Source organism: Ictalurus furcatus, chromosome 10, assembly GCF_023375685.1.
Source record: "Ictalurus furcatus strain D&B chromosome 10, Billie_1.0, whole genome shotgun sequence".
In the NCBI taxonomy this organism is placed as follows: domain Eukaryota; kingdom Metazoa; phylum Chordata; class Actinopteri; order Siluriformes; family Ictaluridae; genus Ictalurus; species Ictalurus furcatus.
In genome coordinates this window covers 19,018,768-19,039,197 of record NC_071264.1, presented here as the reverse complement: position 1 = coordinate 19,039,197, position 20,430 = coordinate 19,018,768, and positions in this window count along the sequence as shown.

Below are 20,430 nucleotides of genomic sequence, written 5' to 3'. Positions count from 1 at the left end.
GGAGATTTAGTTGTTAAATTATCAGTAGATTTTCTGGGGAGGTAGATGGTGATGCTTGAAACAATTGTGATGAAGTTTCGGGAGATTCAGATGTTGTTGAGTGATCTGTAAATGATTCTGTGTTAGTAGGTCGTGACACTCCATCGGTTTGTATTGGCGAAGTTTTTGTAGCTTCAGATGTTAAGAAGTGATGGGTAGATGATTCTGCTGAAGTGGATGGTAATGCAGTAATTGATTTTGTTAATGTTTCTGTGGACTCAGTTGTTGAATGATCTGGAGATGTTTTTGGTGAAGTAGGAGGTGATGCTGTAATTGGTTGTGTTGAGAAAATCTCGGGGGATTCAGATGTTGATGAGTGATCTGGAAATGATTCTATGGAGGTAGAAGGTGATGTAAATGATGGTGTTGATGAACTTTCTGGAACTTCAGGTGTTGAAGAGGGATCTGTGGGTGATTCTTCAGAAGCAGGTTGTGATGCTGTAAGTGAATTTGTTGATGAAATGTGTTGCATTTCGGATGTTGATGAGTGATCTGTAGATGATACAGGAGAAGTAGGTTGTGAGGCTGTTACTAAGTTTGTTGATGAAGTTTGTGAAGAGTCAGATGTTGATGGCTGATATGTAGATGATTGTGAGGAAGTAGATGATGATGTTGTAATCGATGGTGTTGATGAACCTTCTTGTTGATGAAATGTTGATGATTGTGGTGAAGTAGGTGGTGATGTAAGTGAATTGGTTGATGACTCTGGAGATTTAGTTTGTTAAATTATCAGTAGATTTTTCTGGGGAGGTAGATGGTGATGCTCGAAACAATTGTGATGAAGTTTCGGGAGATTCAGATGTTGTTGAGTGATCTGTAAATGATTCCGTGTTAGAAGGTCGTGACACTCCATTGGTTTGTATTGGCGAAGTTTTTGTAGCTTCAGATGTTAAGAAGTGATGGGTAGATGATTCTGCTGAAGTGGATGGTAATGGAGTAATTGATTTTGTTAATGTTTCTGTGGACTCAGTTGTTGAATGATCTGGAGATGTTTTTGGTGAAGTAGGAGGTGATGCTGTAATTGGTTGTGTTGAGAAAATCTCGGGGGATTCAGATGTTGATGAGTGATATGGAAATGATTCTATGGAGGTAGAAGGTGATGTTGTAAATGACGGTGTTTTTGAACTTTCTGGAACTTCAGGTGTTGAAGAGGGATCTGTGGGCGATTCTTCAGAAGCAGGTTGTGATGCTGTAAGTGAATTTGTTGATGAAGTTTCTGCAGATATGAATGTAGACTGATTTATAGATGATTCTGCAAAAGCAGGTGGGGATACTGTAACTGTTTGTGTTGATATAGTTTCAGTAGATTCAGATGATGATAAGTAATCTGTAGATAATTTCTGGGAAGTAGATGGTAATGTTGTAATCCATGGTGTTGATGAACTTTCTGGAGCTTCAGGTGTTGATGAATGATCTGTGAGCGATTCTGCAGAAGCAGGATGTGATGCTGTAACTGAATTCGTTGATGAAATTTGTTGCATTTCGGATGTTGATGAGTGATCTGTAGATGATACAGGAGAAGTAGGTTGTGAGGCTGTTACTAAGTTTGTTGAAGAAGTTTGTGATGGGTCAAATGTTGATGATTGTGGTGAAGTAGGTGGTGATGTAAGTGAATTGGTTGATGACTCTGGAGATTTAGTTGGTAAATTATTAGTAGATATTTCTGGGGAGGTAGATGGTGATGCTCGAAACAATTGTGATGAAGTTTCGGGAGATTCAGATGTTGCTGAGTGATCTGTAAATGATTCTGTGTTAGTAGGTCGTGACACTCCATCGGTTTGTATTGGCGAAGTTTTTGTAGATTCAGATGTTAAGAAGTGATGGGAAGATGATTCTGCTGAAGTGGATGGTAATGGAGTAATTGATTTTGTTAATGTTTCTGTGGACTCAGTTGTTGAATGATCTGGAGATGTTTTTGGTGAAGTAGGAGGTGATGCTGTAATTGGTTGTGTTGAGAAAATCTCGGGGGATTCAGATGTTGATGAGTGATCTGGAAATGATTCTATGGAGGTAGAAGGTGATGTAAATGATGGTGTTGATGAACTTTCTGGAACTTCAGGTGTTGAAGAGGGATCTGTGGGTGATTCTTCAGAAGCAGGTTGTGATGCTGTAAGTGAATTTGTTGATGAAGTTTCTGCAGATATGAATGTTGACTGATTTATAGATGATTCTGCAAAAGCAGGTGGGGATACTGTAACTGTTTGTGTTGATATAGTTTCAGTAGATTCAGATGATGATAAGTAATCTGTAGATAATTTCTGGGAAGTAGATGGTAATGTTGTAATCCATGGTGTTGATGAACTTTCTGGAGCTTCAGGTGTTGATGAATGATCTGTGAGCGATTCTGCAGAGGCAGGATGTGATGCTGTAACTGAATTCGTTGATGAAATTTGTTGCATTTCGGATGTTGATGAGTGATCTGTAGATGATACAGGAGAAGTAGGTTGTGAGGCTGTTACTAAGTTTGTTGAAGAAGTTTGTGATGGGTCAAATGTTGATGATTGTGGTGAAGTAGGTGGTGATGTAAGTGAATTGGTTGATGACTCTGGAGATTTAGTTGTTAAATTATCAGTAGATTTTTCTGGGGAGGTAGATGGTGATGCTCGAAACAATTGTGATGAAGTTTCGGGAGATTCAGATGTTGTTGAGTGATCTGTAAATGATTCTGTGTTAGTAGGTCGTGACACTCCATCAGTTTGTATTGGCGAAGTTTTTGTAGCTTCAGATGTTAAGAAGTGATGGGTAGATGATTCTGCTGAAGTGGATGGTAATGCAGTAATTGATTTTGTTATTGTTTCTGTGGACTCAGTTGTTGAATGATCTGGAGATGTTTTTGGTGAAGTAGGAGGTGATGCTGTAATTGGTTGTGTTGAGAAAATCTCGAGAGATTCAGATGTTGATGAGTGATCTGGAAATGATTCTATGGAGGTAGAAGGTGATGTTGTAAATGATGGTGTTGATGAACTTTCTGGAACTTCAGGTGTTGAAGAGGGAGCTGTGTGCAACTCTTCAGAAGCAGGTTGTGATGCTGTAAGTGAATTTGATGATGAAGTTTCTGCAGATATGAATGTTGACTGATTTATAGATGATTCTGCAAAAGCAGGTGGGGATACTGTAACTGTTTGTGTTGATATAGTTTCAGTAGCTTCAGATGATGATAAGTAATCTGTAGATAATTTCTGGGAAGTAGATGGTAATGTTGTAATCCATGGTGTTGATGAACTTTCTGGAGCTTCAGGTGTTGATGAGTGATCTGTGAGCGATTCTGCAGAAGCAGGATGTGATGCTGTAACTGAATTCGTTGATGAAATTTGTTGCATTTCGGATGTTGATGAGTGATCTGTAGATGATACAGGAGAAGTAGGTTGTGAGGCTGTTACTAAGTTTGTTGAAGAAGTTTGTGATGGGTCAAATGTTGATGATTGTGGTGAAGTAGGTGGTGATGTAAGTGAATTGGTTGATGACTCTGGAGATTTAGTTGTTAAATTATCAGTAGATTTTTCTGGGGAGGTAGATGGTGATGCTCGAAACAATTGTGATGAAGTTTCGGGAGATTCAGATGTTGTTGAGTGATCTGTAAATGATTCCGTGTTAGAAGGTCGTGACACTCCATTGGTTTGTATTGGCGAAGTTTTTGTAGCTTCAGATGTTAAGAAGTGATGGGTAGATGATTCTGCTGAAGTGGATGGTAATGGAGTAATTGATTTTGTTAATGTTTCTGTGGACTCAGTTGTTGAATGATCTGGAGATGTTTTTGGTGAAGTAGGAGGTGATGCTGTAATTGGTTGTGTTGAGAAAATCTCGGGGGATTCAAATGTTGATGAGTGATCTGGAAATGATCCTATGGAGGTAGAAGGTGATGTTGTAAATGATGGTGTTGATGAACTTTCTGGAACTTCAGGTGTTGAAGAGGGATCTGTGGGCGATTCTTCAGAAGCAGGTTGTGATGCTGTAAGTGAATTTGTTGATGAAGTTTCTGCAGATATGAATGTTGACTGATTTATAGATGATTCTGCAAAAGCAGGTGGTGATACTGTAACTGTTTGTGTTGATATAGTTTCAGTAGATTCAGATGATGATAAGTAATCTGTAGATAATTTCTGGGAAGAAGATGGTAATGTTGTAATCCATGGTGTTGAACTTTCTGGAGCTTCAGGTGTTGATGAGTGATTTGTGAGCGATTCTGCAGAGGTAGGTTGCGATGCTGTAACTGAATTCGTTGATGAAATTTGTTGCATTTCGGATGTTGATGAGTGATCTGTAGATGATACAGGAGAAGTAGGTTGTGAGGCTGTTACTAAGTTTGTTGAAGAAGTTTGTGATGGGTCAAATGTTGATGATTGTGGTGAAGTAGGTGGTGATGTAAGTGAATTGGTTGATGACTCTGGAGATTTAGTTGTTAAATTATCAGTAGATTTTTCTGGGGAGGTAGATGGTGATGCTCGAAACAATTGTGATGAAGTTTCGGGAGATTCAGATGTTGTTGAGTGATCTGTAAATGATTCTGTGTTAGTAGGTCGTGACACTCCATCAGTTTGTATTGGCGAAGTTTTTGTAGCTTCAGATGTTAAGAAGTGATGGGAAGATGATTCTGCTGAAGTGGATGGTAATGGAGTAATTGATTTTGTTAATGTTTCTGTGGACTCAGTTGTTGAATGATCTGGAGATGTTTTTGGTGAAGTAGGAGGTGATGCTGTAATTGGTTGTGTTGAGAAAATCTCGGGGGATTCAAATGTTGATGAGTGATCTGGAAATGATCCTATGGAGGTAGAAGGTGATGTTGTAAATGATGGTGTTGATGAACCTTCTGGAACTTCAGGTATTGAAGAGGGATCTGTGGGCGATTCTTCAGAAGCAGGTTGTGATGCTGTAAGTGAATTTGTTGATGAAGTTTCTGCAGATATGAATGTTGACTGATTTATAGATGATTCTGCAAAAGCAGGTGGTGATACTGTAACTGTTTGTGTTGATATAGTTTCAGTAGATTCAGATGATGATAAGTAATCTGTAGATAATTTCTGGGAAGAAGATGGTAATGTTGTAATCCATGGTGTTGAACTTTCTGGAGCTTCAGGTGTTGATGAGTGATCTGTGAACGATTCTGCAGAAGCAGGTTGTGATGCTGTAACTGAATTCATTGATGAAATTTGTTGCATTTCGGATGTTGATGAGTGATCTGTAGATGATACAGGAGAAGTAGGTTGTGAGGCTGTTACTAAGTTTGTTGAAGAAGTTTGTGATGGGTCAAATGTTGATGATTGTGGTGAAGTAGGTGGTGATGTAAGTGAATTGGTTGATGACTCTGGAGATTTAGTTGTTAAATTATCAGTAGATTTTTCTGGGGAGGTAGATGGTGATGCTCGAAACAATTGTGATGAAGTTTCGGGAGATTCAGATGTTGTTGAGTGATCTGTAAATGATTCTGTGTTAGTAGGTCGTGACACTCCATCGGTTTGTATTGGCGAAGTTTTTGTAGCTTCAGATGTTAAGAAGTGATGGGTAGATGATTCTGCTGAAGTGGATGGTAATGCAGTAATTGATTTTGTTAATGTTTCTGTGGACTCAGTTGTTGAATGATCTGGAGATGTTTTTGGTGAAGTAGGAGGTGATGCTGTAATTGGTTGTGTTGAGAAAATCTCGGGGGATTCAGATGTTGATGAGTGATCTGGAAATGATTCTATGGAGGTAGAAGGTGATGTAAATGATGGTGTTGATGAACTTTCTGGAACTTCAGGTGTTGAAGAGGGATCTGTGGGTGATTCTTCAGAAGCAGGTTGTGATGCTGTAAGTGAATTTGTTGATGAAATGTGTTGCATTTCGGATGTTGATGAGTGATCTGTAGATGATACAGGAGAAGTAGGTTGTGAGGCTGTTACTAAGTTTGTTGATGAAGTTTGTGAAGAGTCAGATGTTGATGGCTGATATGTAGATGATTGTGAGGAAGTAGATGATGATGTTGTAATCGATGGTGTTGATGAACCTTCTTGTTGATGAAATGTTGATGATTGTGGTGAAGTAGGTGGTGATGTAAGTGAATTGGTTGATGACTCTGGAGATTTAGTTGTTAAATTATCAGTAGATTTTTCTGGGGAGGTAGATGGTGATGCTCGAAACAATTGTGATGAAGTTTCGGGAGATTCAGATGTTGTTGAGTGATCTGTAAATGATTCTGTGTTAGTAGGTCGTGACACTCCATCAGTTTGTATTGGCGAAGTTTTTGTAGCTTCAGATGTTAAGAAGTGATGGGTAGATGATTCTGCTGAAGTGGATGGTAATGGAGTAATTGATTTTGTTAATGTTTCTGTGGACTCAGTTGTTGAATGATCTGGAGATGTTTTTGGTGAAGTAGGAGGTGATGCTGTAATTGGTTGTGTTGAGAAAATCTCGGGGGATTCAAATGTTGATGAGTGATCTGGAAATGATCCTGTGGAGGTAGAAGGTGATGTTGTAAATGATGGTGTTGATGAACTTTCTGGAACTTCAGGTGTTGAAGAGGGATCTGTGGGCGATTCTGCAGAAGCAGGTTGTGATGCTGTAACTGAATTCGTTGATGAAATGTGTTGCATTTCGGATGTTGATGAGTGATCTGTAGATGATACAGGAGAAGTAGGTTGTGAGGCTGTTACTAAGTTTGTTGATGAAGTTTGTGAAGAGTCAGATGTTGATGGCTGATATGTAGATGATTGTGAGGAAGTAGATGATGATGTTGTAATCGATGGTGTTGATGAACCTTCTGGAGCTTCAGGAGTTAATGAGTGATACGTGGGCGATTCTGCAGAAGCAGGTGGTGATTCTGTAACTGAATTTATTGATGAAGTTTCTGTAGATGTTGATGCGTGAATTCTATGTGATTCTGCAGGAGATGGTAATGCTGAAATGTTTTGTGTTGATAAAGGTTCTGGATAGTCAGATGTTGGTGAATCATCTGGTGATAATTCTAGGGAGGTAGATGGTGATGTAACCAATGTTGTTGAAGTTTCTGGAGCTTCAGGTTTTGATGAGTTATCTGAAAGTAATTCTGCAGAAGCAGCTGGTGATGCTGTAACTGATTTTGTTGATGACGTTTCTAAATACGCAGATGTTGATGACTGATATTTGGATAATTGTTGGGAAGTATGTATTAAAGCTAAACCTGTTTGTCTTGATGACGTTTCTGGAGATTCAAATGTTGATGAGTGATTTGTTGGTGATTCTGCAGAAACAGGTGGCAATGCTGTAAGTGAATTTGTTGATGAAGTTTCTGCAGATATGCATTTTGATGACTGATATATAGATGATTCTAGAGAAGTAGATGGTAAGGCTGTATCTGTTTGTCTTGAGGTTTTGGGACCTTCAGATGTTGAGGAGTCATCTCTAAGTGATTTTGCAGAAGTGGGTGGTGATACAGTATCTGTTTGTGTTGATATAGTTTCTGCCGATTCAGATGTTGATGAGTAATCTGTAGAAAATTTTGGGGAAGTAGATGGTGATGTTGTAAATGCTGAGGCTGTAGCTGTTGGTCTTGGCTGAAGTCCTGATGTTGATGGTAATTCTGAAGACTGTGATTCAGTTGTAGATGGTTCATTAAGAATGCTGGATGCTGAATGTGTAGATGCTGATTCTGTGAAAAAAACGAACAGTAGTTTTTATTGTTTAAGCTGTTAATGGTAGACATGTTAGATTCATTCGATATTATTCCTCAACCTGTAGTTATTTGAATTTTATTTATTGAGATAAATAATTCAATATGGAAAGCTGATGATGTTGACATTGTCTCAATGTTAAACACTTGAAAACTTGAATGGTAAACGTTTCTTAAAATGACTAATCTTAGAATCTAGGTAGTCACAATTTGTAGCATTTTACCAACTGTGTAAATACACAGCATTTATTAAAATTATGTGATTGTTTCAAAGCCTCTGATGCAATTCACAGTGCAATGTAAATTTTTAGGCTGTAATCAGCAGTGTATCTAAGGGTGATGTCTGGAAACTCCCTTTCCCTGTAAAATGTGTGTGTTCAACATGCATACACAGTGCCACTGATTATATACAGTGGTGCTTAAAAGTTTGTTAGAATTTTCTATATTTCTGCATAAATATGACCTAAAACATCATCAGATTTTCACACAAGTCCTAAAAGTACATACAAAGAACCCAATTAAAGAAATGAAACAAAATGTTATACTTGCTCATTTATTTATTGAGGATTATTTACTTGTAAATGATCCAATATTACATATCTGTGAGAGGCAAAATTATGTGAACCTTTGCTTTCAGTAACTGCTGTGACCCCTTTGTGCAGCAATAACTGCAACTAAACGTTTCCAGTAACAGTTGATCAGTCATACACATTTTTTTTTTTTTTTAGCCCATTCCTCAGTACAGAACAGCTTCAACTCTGGGATGTTGGTGGGTTTCCTCACATAAACTGCTTTCTTCAGGCCCTTCCACAACATTTCTGTTGAATTAAGATCAGCACTTTGACTTGGCCATTCCAAAAGATTAACTTTAATAATCTTGAACCATTCTTTGGTAGAATCACTTGTGTCTCTTGCGATTCAATTAACGGACAGATGTCCTGAAATTTTCCTTTAGAATTTGCTTGTATAAATTAGAATTCATTGTTCCATCAATGATGGCAAGCCCTTTTGGCCCAGATGCATCAAAACAGGCCCAAACCATAAGACTACCACTACCATGTTTCACAGATATGGGATAAGGTATTTATGCTGGAATGCAGTGTTTTCCTTTCTTCAAACATAATGCTTCTTATTTAAACCCAAAATTCTATTTTGCTTTCATCCGTCCACAAAACATTATTCCAATAGTCTTCTGGCTTGTCCACGTGAGTGTTAGCAAATTGCAGTTGGGCAGCAATGTTCTTTTTTTGGAGAGCAGTGGCTTTCTCCTTGCAATCCTGTTATGCATAACACTGTTGTTCAGTGTTCTCATGATGGTGGACTTTAACATTAGCCAATGTGAGAGAGTCCTTTAGTTGCTTAGAAGCTACCTTGGGTTCCTTGGTGACCAGGCGGACTATTACACATCTTGCTCTTGGAGTGATCTTTGTTGGTTGACCAATCCTGGGGAGGGTAACAATGGTCTTCAATTTCATCCATCTGTACACAATCTGTCTGACTATGGATTGGTGGAGTCAAAACTCTTTAGAGCTTGTTTTGTAACCTTTTCTAGCCTGATGAGCATCAACAACTCTTTTTCTGAGGTCCTCAGAAATCTCCTTTGTTCGTGCCATGATACACTTCCACAAACATGTGTTGTGAATATCAGACTTTGGTAGATTGATTCACGAAATTAAAAAGGGTTCCAAAAAATTAAAAAGCACCACTGTACATGTCCAATAGCCTATCAGATTCTTAGCATTAATTGCGGTATAAAAATCAACACATTAATAATTACCTCCATATTACGCCATACTTAATGTCAAATGAATGTGTCCCTTAGTTTGTTTAATCGCATTTTATATGAGTAAAAGATCGACAAATTACACTTAAACAAAAACTACTCAGGTGCAAAAATACACTCTGGTTTAACCCTGCCCCCCCCCCCCCCCCCTTGTTTTTTAGTTTTTATCCATACTCCAAGCCCGTAATGCAGGTTTAGGATTACATATTTAGCACTATATATTCATATATATATATTCATTACTATATTCAGCACTTCCAGAACATCACTGATACTGAAGATCCAAAAAGAACTGATTCTGACAACTTAGTCACATTTTGTGGGTAACCAAAGAATACAAAACCAACATAGATACTAGTTTGCTAAAATCTAAAATAGACAAATGAAAATTAGTTCAGATGAAGATTAGATTATTACATAATCTAATATATACAATATGCAGGCAGGGTATATATAAATCAGGTTTTCTTTTTTATTATTATTTTTTCTAAATAATCACTTATATGTATATTCCTAATCAGTCACATTGCATCTTACCTGTTGTTGTAGTAGTTTGTCCTTTAATCATTATAACACATCCTATGAGTAATATGAATTTAAATATCTTTCCGTACAGTGAAGTAAAAACAGCTCTTGGCATGTTGATCCTTAAACAGATTTAAAAATCTAAGTTTTAAGGGTATAGTGTGCTGTTTGTTGCTGGATAGGTGAATAAACTCTAAGGTATTAACTGAGGATTGACAGTTGCTTGGCTGCTTTAAAGCTCTGACTTCAATCTCCACCCTCATCTCCTCATAGGGAGAACAGATTCTCAGGAAAATGCTGCACTGTGTCCCAAAGGCTGACATTGATATCTGTTTAGTGTTAGAACAGGAGTGTAATAATATATCTCATTTTAGACATTATTTCCATAAACATTGTGCTATGTTGCTTTAATTTTTTTTTTTAATTTTTTTTTTTACAGTATTTAATGTAAAACTCCAGCCTGAAACATATTAAATATGTTCTTGGTCATTCTGTATTGTTTTCAGCGTCACTGTTTATTTACACTGTAAAAGACATAGCAGCTACATTCTAGCTAGCTATTTTTTTTAGCCTCATTTATTCATTATGAATAAGAGTTAGGAGTCTTTTGGCATCCATTTTTTACCAGTTGCCAAGCAACAATGAATGAAACTTAGCAAACACCCACACACTCAAAACAATGGAACAATACATGATGAAGGAACCTAGGAATGATTTAGCAGGTACAGAGGAAAACAGGAGGTTAACAGGAGATTAACAAGATGATTAAATCTCTTTCTATACCTTTTTCTTATTCATAAGTTGACTTAGATTCTTTCTAGAAATAAATGCTTAGCAAAAAAACAAAACAGTAGAAGAAGCAAAATATCTAAAATGTCATGTTATCAGGGTTGGAGACAGATGCAAGTGCAGTTTTTATTAAACTGCACTTTTATTAAAGGCAGGTAGACAAATCCAAATCATTAGGCAAAAACATAGTCAAAAAACAGGTGTGGGTCAGGTGATCTACAAATGGGCATAAACTGTGCATAGACTAGAAACGAGGAAACGAGGGCAGGATCAAAAACCAGGAAACGAGGACAATGAACAAGGCTTGGTATGGCTCTGGCTGCAAAATACAGAAACACACAATACTTCACCCAGAACAAAGAAACACAGGGGTTTAAATATACAAAAAAAATCAAAGGTAAAACATAAACGGCTGTGAATAAGGATGATACGTGAGGGAGACAACCAATAACAAGACAGGGGCAGAGACATGACATAAAACATAACAAAACACACGTGTCAAAAAGTAAACAGCGTAAAATGAACAAAACGAAAAAAAAGCCATTACTAAGACAATGTCTGCCTCAGGATTATGAGTTGTCTGTGGACATTTTGCCCAGAGGGCCAAGAATTCTGGGGGAGAGCGTTTCTGGGTGGGGGGGGCGGACTCTGTCAGAGATTTCCCCTTGTTCTGAGCGCCGGAGTGAGTAGTGCGTTCAACAGCCCATAGTGCGACACTGCACTTGTGGGTTATCATACTTTGTTTACTTTTTGACATGTGTGTTTTGTTATGTTTTATGTCATGCCCCTGTCTTGTTATTGGTTTATGTTTCACCTTTGATTTTGTTGTATATTTAAACCCCGTGTGTCTTTGTTCTGGGGGAAGTATTGTGCATTTCTGTGTTTTGCCACCAGAACCATCCCAAGGCTTTGATCCTTGTTTTTGTTTCATGGTTTTTGATCCAGTTATCATTCTCATTTAGGACTCTTGTCTAAGCCCAGTCTTGCCTGTTTGCCGATCGCCTGACCGTGTGCCTGTTTTGAGACCTTGATATTGCCCTACGATTTTGGATTTATCTACCTGCCTCTGTTCAATAAAAGCTTTAAATGTACCTGCATCCCTTTTCAACCCTGTTAGATGACATAAAAAGGTCATCTCATATTTGTTTGATCATAAACTTTTACAGCAAGTTCTGATAAATTTGTTTATATATAATTTTATTTCTGAATAAATTAGTCCATTCAGTGCTTCAGTATCAAAGGTGTGGAATATCAGATCAGTGCTATAAACTGGTATAAACTGTGAGGTGCTATAACTGTCTCTCTAAAGCTGAGTGTAATGTTTTCTTGTGGGCCTCCATGTTGTAGATTTACAGTAAAACTAAAGTCTTTTACAACAGTGCTGTTGAATTCTAGATTCTGATTGGTCAGATAATGTTGATTAATCTTCTATAACAGCAATAACAGCAGCTCTGACAGTAGTAAAGTTGCAAATAACAGGTTTTTATTAATGTGTTTCTTCTAACATGTTATAATTTCTAGAGTAACAGCTCATTCACAGAACTTGTATGGCTAATGCTTCACATAAGCATGTGTGCATGATGAAGGACACATTAATTAAATTTTTTATTTAATATTTATGGAAGTGTCTCAGGGTGCACGGTGGCTTAGTGGTTAGCATGTTCACCTCACACGTCCAAGGGTGGGAGTTCGATTCCTGCCACATGTCTGTGTGTGCGGAGTATGCATGTTCTTCCTGTGCTGCAGGGGTTTCCTCCAGGTACTCCTGTTTCCTCCCCCAGTCCAAAGATATGCATGGTAGGCTGATTGGCATGTCCAAAGTGTCCATAGTGTATGAATGGGTGTGTCAGTGTGTATGTGATTGTGCCCTGTGATGGACTGGCACCCCGTCCAGGGTGTACCCTGCCTTGTGCCCTTTGCTCCCTGGAATAGGCTCCAGGTTCCCCATGACCCTGTAGGATAAGTGGTATAGAAGATGGATGGATGGATGGGTGGGAGGAGTCTCCAGTGTCAGCACTTTGTAACAGTCAGAGGTAAAGCTGTAACTTTAAGTTTTCCGACATCTTCAGGACATCGGAGCTTATGCTTTGTGGTTTCTCTGTAACGTAACATTTTTTTTTTGTCTTATTAACGCCTTATATTAGAGAAAAAATAGAGGCTGGTGAGAAAATGACTGTTTATAGCTGCCATAACATAAGTGAAAACAGGAACCAATTTGTTTCATGAACATTAAACAACATTAAATGTAAAAATACATGGATAAAAAGTATGAAAGGTTGTGTTATTGCTGTGGTATAAGAGGAACTCTGGGGTGGTAACAGTTACTCTGCTTTATCACACCACTGAATTTCCTGGTAGTTTAATATTTGTTTGTTGGAGTGCACCGTGCTGTTATAAAAAAGAATGCTGACTCACAAACTCCCCTCCTAATGATTGATTCAGAGTGTCATTAATGGCCTTCACACCACATACATGTTTCACCTCACTGTTTAGAAGTTTTGACCTGAAGCAGATCATTTTGAGGAGTTCTGGAGGTTAGTTCTTGTTGCAGTCCTGGTCACTGATTCCGTCAGATTTTTCTGTTCTATGCTATTTAATCCACACAGCAGCTTATCAAAAGCATTGTGGTTTTAGTGAGTCAGAATCCAGAATTCAACAGAGCTGTGGTATAAGACTCTATAGAGTTACAGTTTTACTGTAACACAACAATAAAGACTCCACCCACACTGTGGACAATACACTTGGCTTCAGAGAGATATTACACTGATATTCCACACCACTGATAAGGAAGCACTGAATGGACCAGTTGAACAAGTAGTTCATAAACAATAAAGTCAATGTGGCTGTTGTTGAAGCCTCTAAGAGACGCTTGGTGTGGAATTCCAAATAAACAGATGGTATGAACTCCGTGGGGACACAAAGTGTCTAACCTCATAGCTCATCTGTGGATCTCTAAAAACAGTTTCCCCAAAACACCACAGTATAATGATAAACATAATTAAAGTATAATTGTAATTATTGCCAAATTGCTGTGGTATAAGCAGGGTGGTGAGTGAATTTCAAGGGGGGACAGCGTTCCATTTCAAATGGCCTAAATTTTTTTCAGAAATGAAAAGGTTTTCTATCTTTTATCCTCTCGAAAGCCTATGAAAGCGAGTTCCGCACATAAATGCAAGTTCCGCACATAAGCATAGCAGGGATATTCTGCGTATGGTTGCACAATATTGACTTTCATAATTCACCATAATACATACAGGCTGCAGCCAATGGGAACACTACTCTATCAGCAGGCATCCTCATAGGACCGATCAGACCACCTCAGGTAAGTTAATGGAGGCTTAACAGAGCGCTTTTAGAAACTTTGATATGGATAAAGCTGTGTGCACATACCTGAAATGATCCAGGTTTAATCTATTTTGAAGACCCTTATCCTTAATTTATTTTCACTATCATGGCTTGCTAAATATTATATTCATAGTTATGTTAGCCTACGTGTTCATTACAAATAGAAACTTGGTCAATAGTTACACAGAGAGATATGTAATGTTTATAAAGTGTTTTAGCTGTCATTTATGCAGATTCTCAAGCATAAAGCACATGGGCATTTACTGTACCACTTTAATTTTTTTATTTCACTGACACAGGCTGTCACTCTTACTATTGATGATACAACAAACAAACAAAACACCACAAAAAACCTCCCCAACTAGAGCCCTCCCAGTGTATCTCAGCCATTTCCATCACTGGGTATAAGAAGAGGGAATGGTAGCACATGGGTTCTTATATTTACACATTTAACAATGTTGTTATTATGAATCACTGTGTGTAAGAGTGTGTAACAGTGGGCGTACTGCATTCACCACATCTAATCAGAGGACTGAGCTTGTGCATTGCACTGCAGAGTTTCAAAGTTAGGAAATGTAGGAGAACGGTAGCAAATGATTCTGGGGTTAGTTGGATTCACATATTGCATGTTATGTAATATTTGCAAGAGTGTAAAGGCCATTTAACACCAAAAGCATTGCAGCCCATGTGTGTTGGGATGTAAAGCAATCATTACTGTTTTCTTGCACTGGTTTAGTAAATATGCAAATATCTGAATATATAATATAAACATACATTACCTTTAAGTCCATTAATCTAGTGAGATTTTCACTTCTATGCTCTGTGGCAGTTAGAACTTGCACCAAGATTGGATTTTACCTGATGCCAAATCATGCATTGCTACAGTGGGCTACAGACTAAAATATCACCCATATCCTATTTAGATTGGCATACAATACAAAATATAGAGTCATGTGAAAAAAAAAAAGTATTTTTTCACAAGAAATTGTTTGGTTTTTTTTTTTTTTTTGGGACATATCTGGACAAACAAACATTTGATCCTCTTTGAAACCATGCCTATTAATAAACTTGATATACTTGAGCAAAACCACAAGTAAAATGAGCTTTTTCAATCATTTATTCAACAGAAATATCAACAGATGTTATATTCTTCTGTGGAAAAAGTAAGTACACCATTGGTCACAGAAGCTAGTATTGCCCCCTTTAGCAGAAATAACTTCTTGTTGGCATTTTGCATAAATGTCCACCGGTCTTCCTGGAATTTTTGATCACTCTTCCACACAATATTCTTTCAGTTGCTAGATGTTTGAGGGCTTTCTTGCATGTACTTGTTACAGGCCTCAAGCATGAGTAACCTGTGAACAGATATTGTGTCCTGTTTTGTACAGGAAAATCAGACACAGGAGATGTTAATTGTGATTGCTCAGCAAGCAGTCCTCTGTCTTTATTAAACAGAATATATCTTTTTTCCCCTTCTTCATTCAAACCACTTTGACAATAATATATTTTACAAATTATATAAAATGTACAAATTTGTTGTTAAGTTTAACAGAAATACATCACCTATCCCAGTCTTAACTGGGACTATGACTCATAGTTACTGCTATTATCAGCTCCAAAATCATATCCATCCAGTAGCTTTAATACTGTTTAACCTGCTTCTTCCACACTTTTAATACATTTTAAATACAAAATACAAAATACAAAAACAATACAGAGGCCTACATTATACAAATACCTCTGTCTCTTTAACCTTACCAACACATTACAACTTTATATATATATATATATATATATATATATATATATATACACACACACACACACACACACATATACACACACATATACACACACACACACACACATATATACACACACACACACACACACACACATATATACACACACACACATATATACACACACACACACACACACACACACACATACATACATACATACATACATACATACATACATACATACATACATACACACACACACACACACACACACACACACACACACACACACACACACACACCTATTGAAATAACTGTACTTTATAAACTTTATATTTAACAAACACAGAGAAAGGTGCACATGTCCAGGAGCAATGACCAAACAAAATAAATGTCGGCGTGGGAAGGCCGCCATGTCGCTTACACTTTTTACAAGGGAGCTAGCTACACTTCAATTCAAGGTCCCTCAACTGAATAAACCACTGTTTTACACATAAAAAGTTGTCAGAACAACATAATTAAGGCTTTAAAAGTCCTTAGAAATGTATTGCAGCAAAATATTACACACTACTAACCTGTTTTATACAGGAAAATCAAACACAGGAGATGTTAATTGTGATTGCTCAGCAAGCCATTCCCTGTCTGTGAAGCGGAAGCATCCCGCAGCCCTACTAGCGCTCACGTAAATGAACACCTCCCCTTGTGGCACAATCAAGCAATTGCATCCTCAACAATACTACTCAAATCCATTGCAAAAATACATTCAAATTGTTCTTTTTAGACAGGCCAATGCACAGAACAATTTAACAATTGTGGCAATACATTTGTAGGCGTCACATACTGCCCATTTCAAATCCCCCTACAACATTTCAATGGGATTCAAATCCGGGCTTTGACTAGGTCATTCCGAAACCCTCCATTTCTTCTTTTTGAGCCTTGGTGGATTTGCTAGTGTGCTTAGGATCATTATCCTGTTGAAAAGTCCACTTTCGGTTCAACTTCAACTTTTGGACAGATGGCCTCACATTATCTTCAAGCACTCTTTGACATTATACAGAATTCATAGTTGAATCAATGAATGCAAGCTGTCTGAAGCAGTGAAACAACCCCAACCCACAACATTTCCACCATCGTGCTTCACAGTTATGAGGTATAAGGTGCTTCTCCTGAAAAGCTGTCTTTGGTCTGCGCCAAATATGTCTGCTGTTACTGTGACCAAACAACTCTATCTTTGATTTGTCTGTCCAGAGCACATTATTCCAAAAGGCCTGGTCAATGCCTATCTGCTCATTGGCAAACTGTAGTCTTGCAAAGGTTTTTTCCTGGCACATCAAATTTATTCTGTCATGAAGCAGTTGAGGACGCAGCTGATACTCAATGGTTTTAATAATCTTGGCAAACAGTACAAAGACTTAACCCAGAATGTGGTCATTAAACAGGCAAAAGTCAGGCAATGTACAAACAGCATAAACAAGGACAAGCAATGTCAAAAATGTAAACAACAAAACCAGGTCAAAACCAGAGAAAGAAAAAATGGATCAAACGGTTTAATATAGACTGGTAGAAGAGACACAGAGCATATACATTGACAGTATGCACCATGTCTGCTCCCCGGCTCCTCTGGAAGGGGCCCACTCCAAAGACAATGCCTGCCTTGGGACTTTGGGTCATTTGTTGATATTTTGCCCGGGGGGGGGATGCGGGGGGGGGGGGGGTCGGGGTGGGGGGAGATGGGGGGGGGTTCACCAGGGCCACCAGGTGGGAGTGTTTGTGGTCCCTTTGCGGGGTGGTCTGTCAGGTATTTTCCATCCTTACTCTGAGTGTCGGAACCTAACCTGCCTGTAGCAGGACAGAGTCATTCTTCCTATTCAGTGCCATTTCAGCTTGGTAACTTTCTATCAAAAAATGTAAAACTTTCCATGATTTAATCATTTTATCTGAAGAAGGGTTTCTACACTACAAGAAAAATATATTGGTCCAACTCAGGCTATAATTCTCTAATAATTTTGAAAAAATTCTTTACAAATGACAAAAGCCAAATGTCCACCCTGTTACAGGACATTCTTATCTCAAGTAATACATGTTTTGAATGCACAGTTATTGTAATATTTACATTTTCTAAGAGCTAAAATGTCCCTTACTTTACCCTGCAAATGTATTTCAACAAAGTATTCATAAACAAGCATTATCTTGAAAAAAATGTGTTGTATTTTAAGGCACAGTGTAATTTCAACAGTTTTCTTTTAAAATAACGAAATTTCATTGGAATTTTGGCCCCATTATAAATTACTTAATTTTGCCATTTCATTCCCTGCAAGTAACCACAAATATATGCATAACATTTGTTGATTTTATTTTATTAACATCAATAAACACAGAGGTAACAGGGTGGACAGAGGGGAAACGGGGTGGACAGGACATAAGAGGACCTAAGAGACATAAGAGGACAAAAGAGGGTGGTCATCACACTACTGAAAAGATTTTCCACAATCTTCTCTAGCTGGACAGACCTCTTATTTAAAGGTTGTGGCTGTTTCATCAGGCACACAATCTGCTCATCTCTGTACCAGCTAATGTCCTCTCATGGACTCAGCCAGAAGAACTTGTTGGTCCCATTCTTATGCATGCATTTCACCCTCACATCTTCTTCAATGTCCAGGATGATTCCTGGGTAGGGCTCACCTTCATATTGAGCAATGCATCACTGCCCAAAGTTTTCTTTCATGATGACCTCAGGCCATGATGGTTCTTTGATGCAATGTGGGCTTTCTTCTTCTCCCAAACTCACCTCCTTCAGCTCATAGCATGCACAGTCGAGTAGACCTTTGTCTGCCTGACAAAGGGAAGATATGTCCCGATATTTAATTGTCCCTGGAGAGAAACTGATGACTTGGAGGATTTTCATTGTTCCTTTGACAGGCACAAGCGGGAGGCACATCTATCATTTCATGCACTTTCCTCTCTACATCTTTTCTCCCACAAAAAAAGAGTTACGTCAACTGGTGGAACATGGCCTCTGGATTGGGGATATCTCCTCCATCCATCCATCTTCTACCGCTTACTCCTTTTCAGGGTCACGGGGAACCTGGAGCCTATCCCAGGAAGCATCGGGCACAAGGCCTGGACAGGGTCCATCAGGGTACACCCTGGACATCAAAAAATATATTTTGATGAGGAATATTATAAATAAGAATATACAGCAATATGGAAAAATTTGGAATTTGTTTGATTTTTATTACATATATTTGTAGCTGAGTGGGCACACAGTGGCTTAGTGGTTAGCACATTTGCCTCACACCTCCAGCGTCTGGGGTTCGATTCCCGCCGGGGCCATGTGTTTGCGGAGTTTTCATGTTCTCCGCGTGCTGCGGGGGTTTCCTCCAGGTACTCCGATTTACTCCCCCAGTCCAAAGACATGCATGGTAGGCTGATTGGCATGTCTGTGGTGTGTGAGTGTGCCCTGCGATGGACTGGCACCCTGTCCAGGGTGTACCCCGCCTTGTGCCCGATGCTCCCTGGGATAGGCTCCAGGTTCCCCTGCGACCCTGAAGAAGGAGTAAGCGGTAGAAAATGGATGGATATTTGTAGCTGACTGTAGGCAAGCTTAATTGGGGACATGGTAGTTTAGCCTACTTGCACTAAAATCAGAGTAATTATTTTAAATTAATTAATCCTGGGTACATATTTTTGTGTTCTATGGTAGAGGGGGATTAACTATGTAAGATGAGCATATAGAAAAAAGTATTAGCCCATTTTTGCTCAAAATTGACCATATTATGTCATGGGGACTCAAATGGCACCAAATACTAGGAATGACTTGACAGTGAGCTTCCGGGTTGACCTGACTTTGTTTTCTTTGCCATGTGTGTTTTGTTTTGGTTTCTGTCCTGTCTCCACCCCTATTTTGTTACTGGTTGTTTCCCTTACATGTCCTAATCAGTCTCAGCTGTTCTGTGTTACCCCTTTGATTAGTTTGAGTATTTATACCTTCATGGTTCCATGTTTGCCATCTGAGCTATACTGAGTCTTCTGTTCTTTGTTCTTACAGCATAGTTTTTGATCCTGTTTTTGCGCTCTTGTTTAGTCTTGTTCTGGCTGTTTGTTGATCACCTGAGCGTGTGCTCATTTTTTGACTAAGTTTTGGATTTGTCTACCTGCTTGCCTCTCTCATAATAAAACTTTTACTGCATTTGCATCCTTCTGCATGCCCATTACCTAACATGTGCAATCTTTTTCTGATTGTATAAAGCATGCACTTTGACACCAACAATTGCAAGACTTGCATCAGATGGCCTGCTCTTGGGCTGAATTTGCTGGGACAGCCAGTCCTGGACTAATTGGCAGCCGTTTAAAATCTGTGCCATTTGTAGATTATTTTCCTTACAGTGGAATGATGTATTTCAAATAATTTGGAGCTCTTTTTAAATCCCTCGCCAGACTCATGGGCATCCACAACCTGTCAGTAGCTTAGTAAGCTAGATAAATAAGGAGAACCAGATGGTTGTAAAAGGCAGCAGTGTGCAGGAACACACTGATGAACCATGTTTACTGCTAAAAAGCTGCTACTGTAGAGCAAGACACAC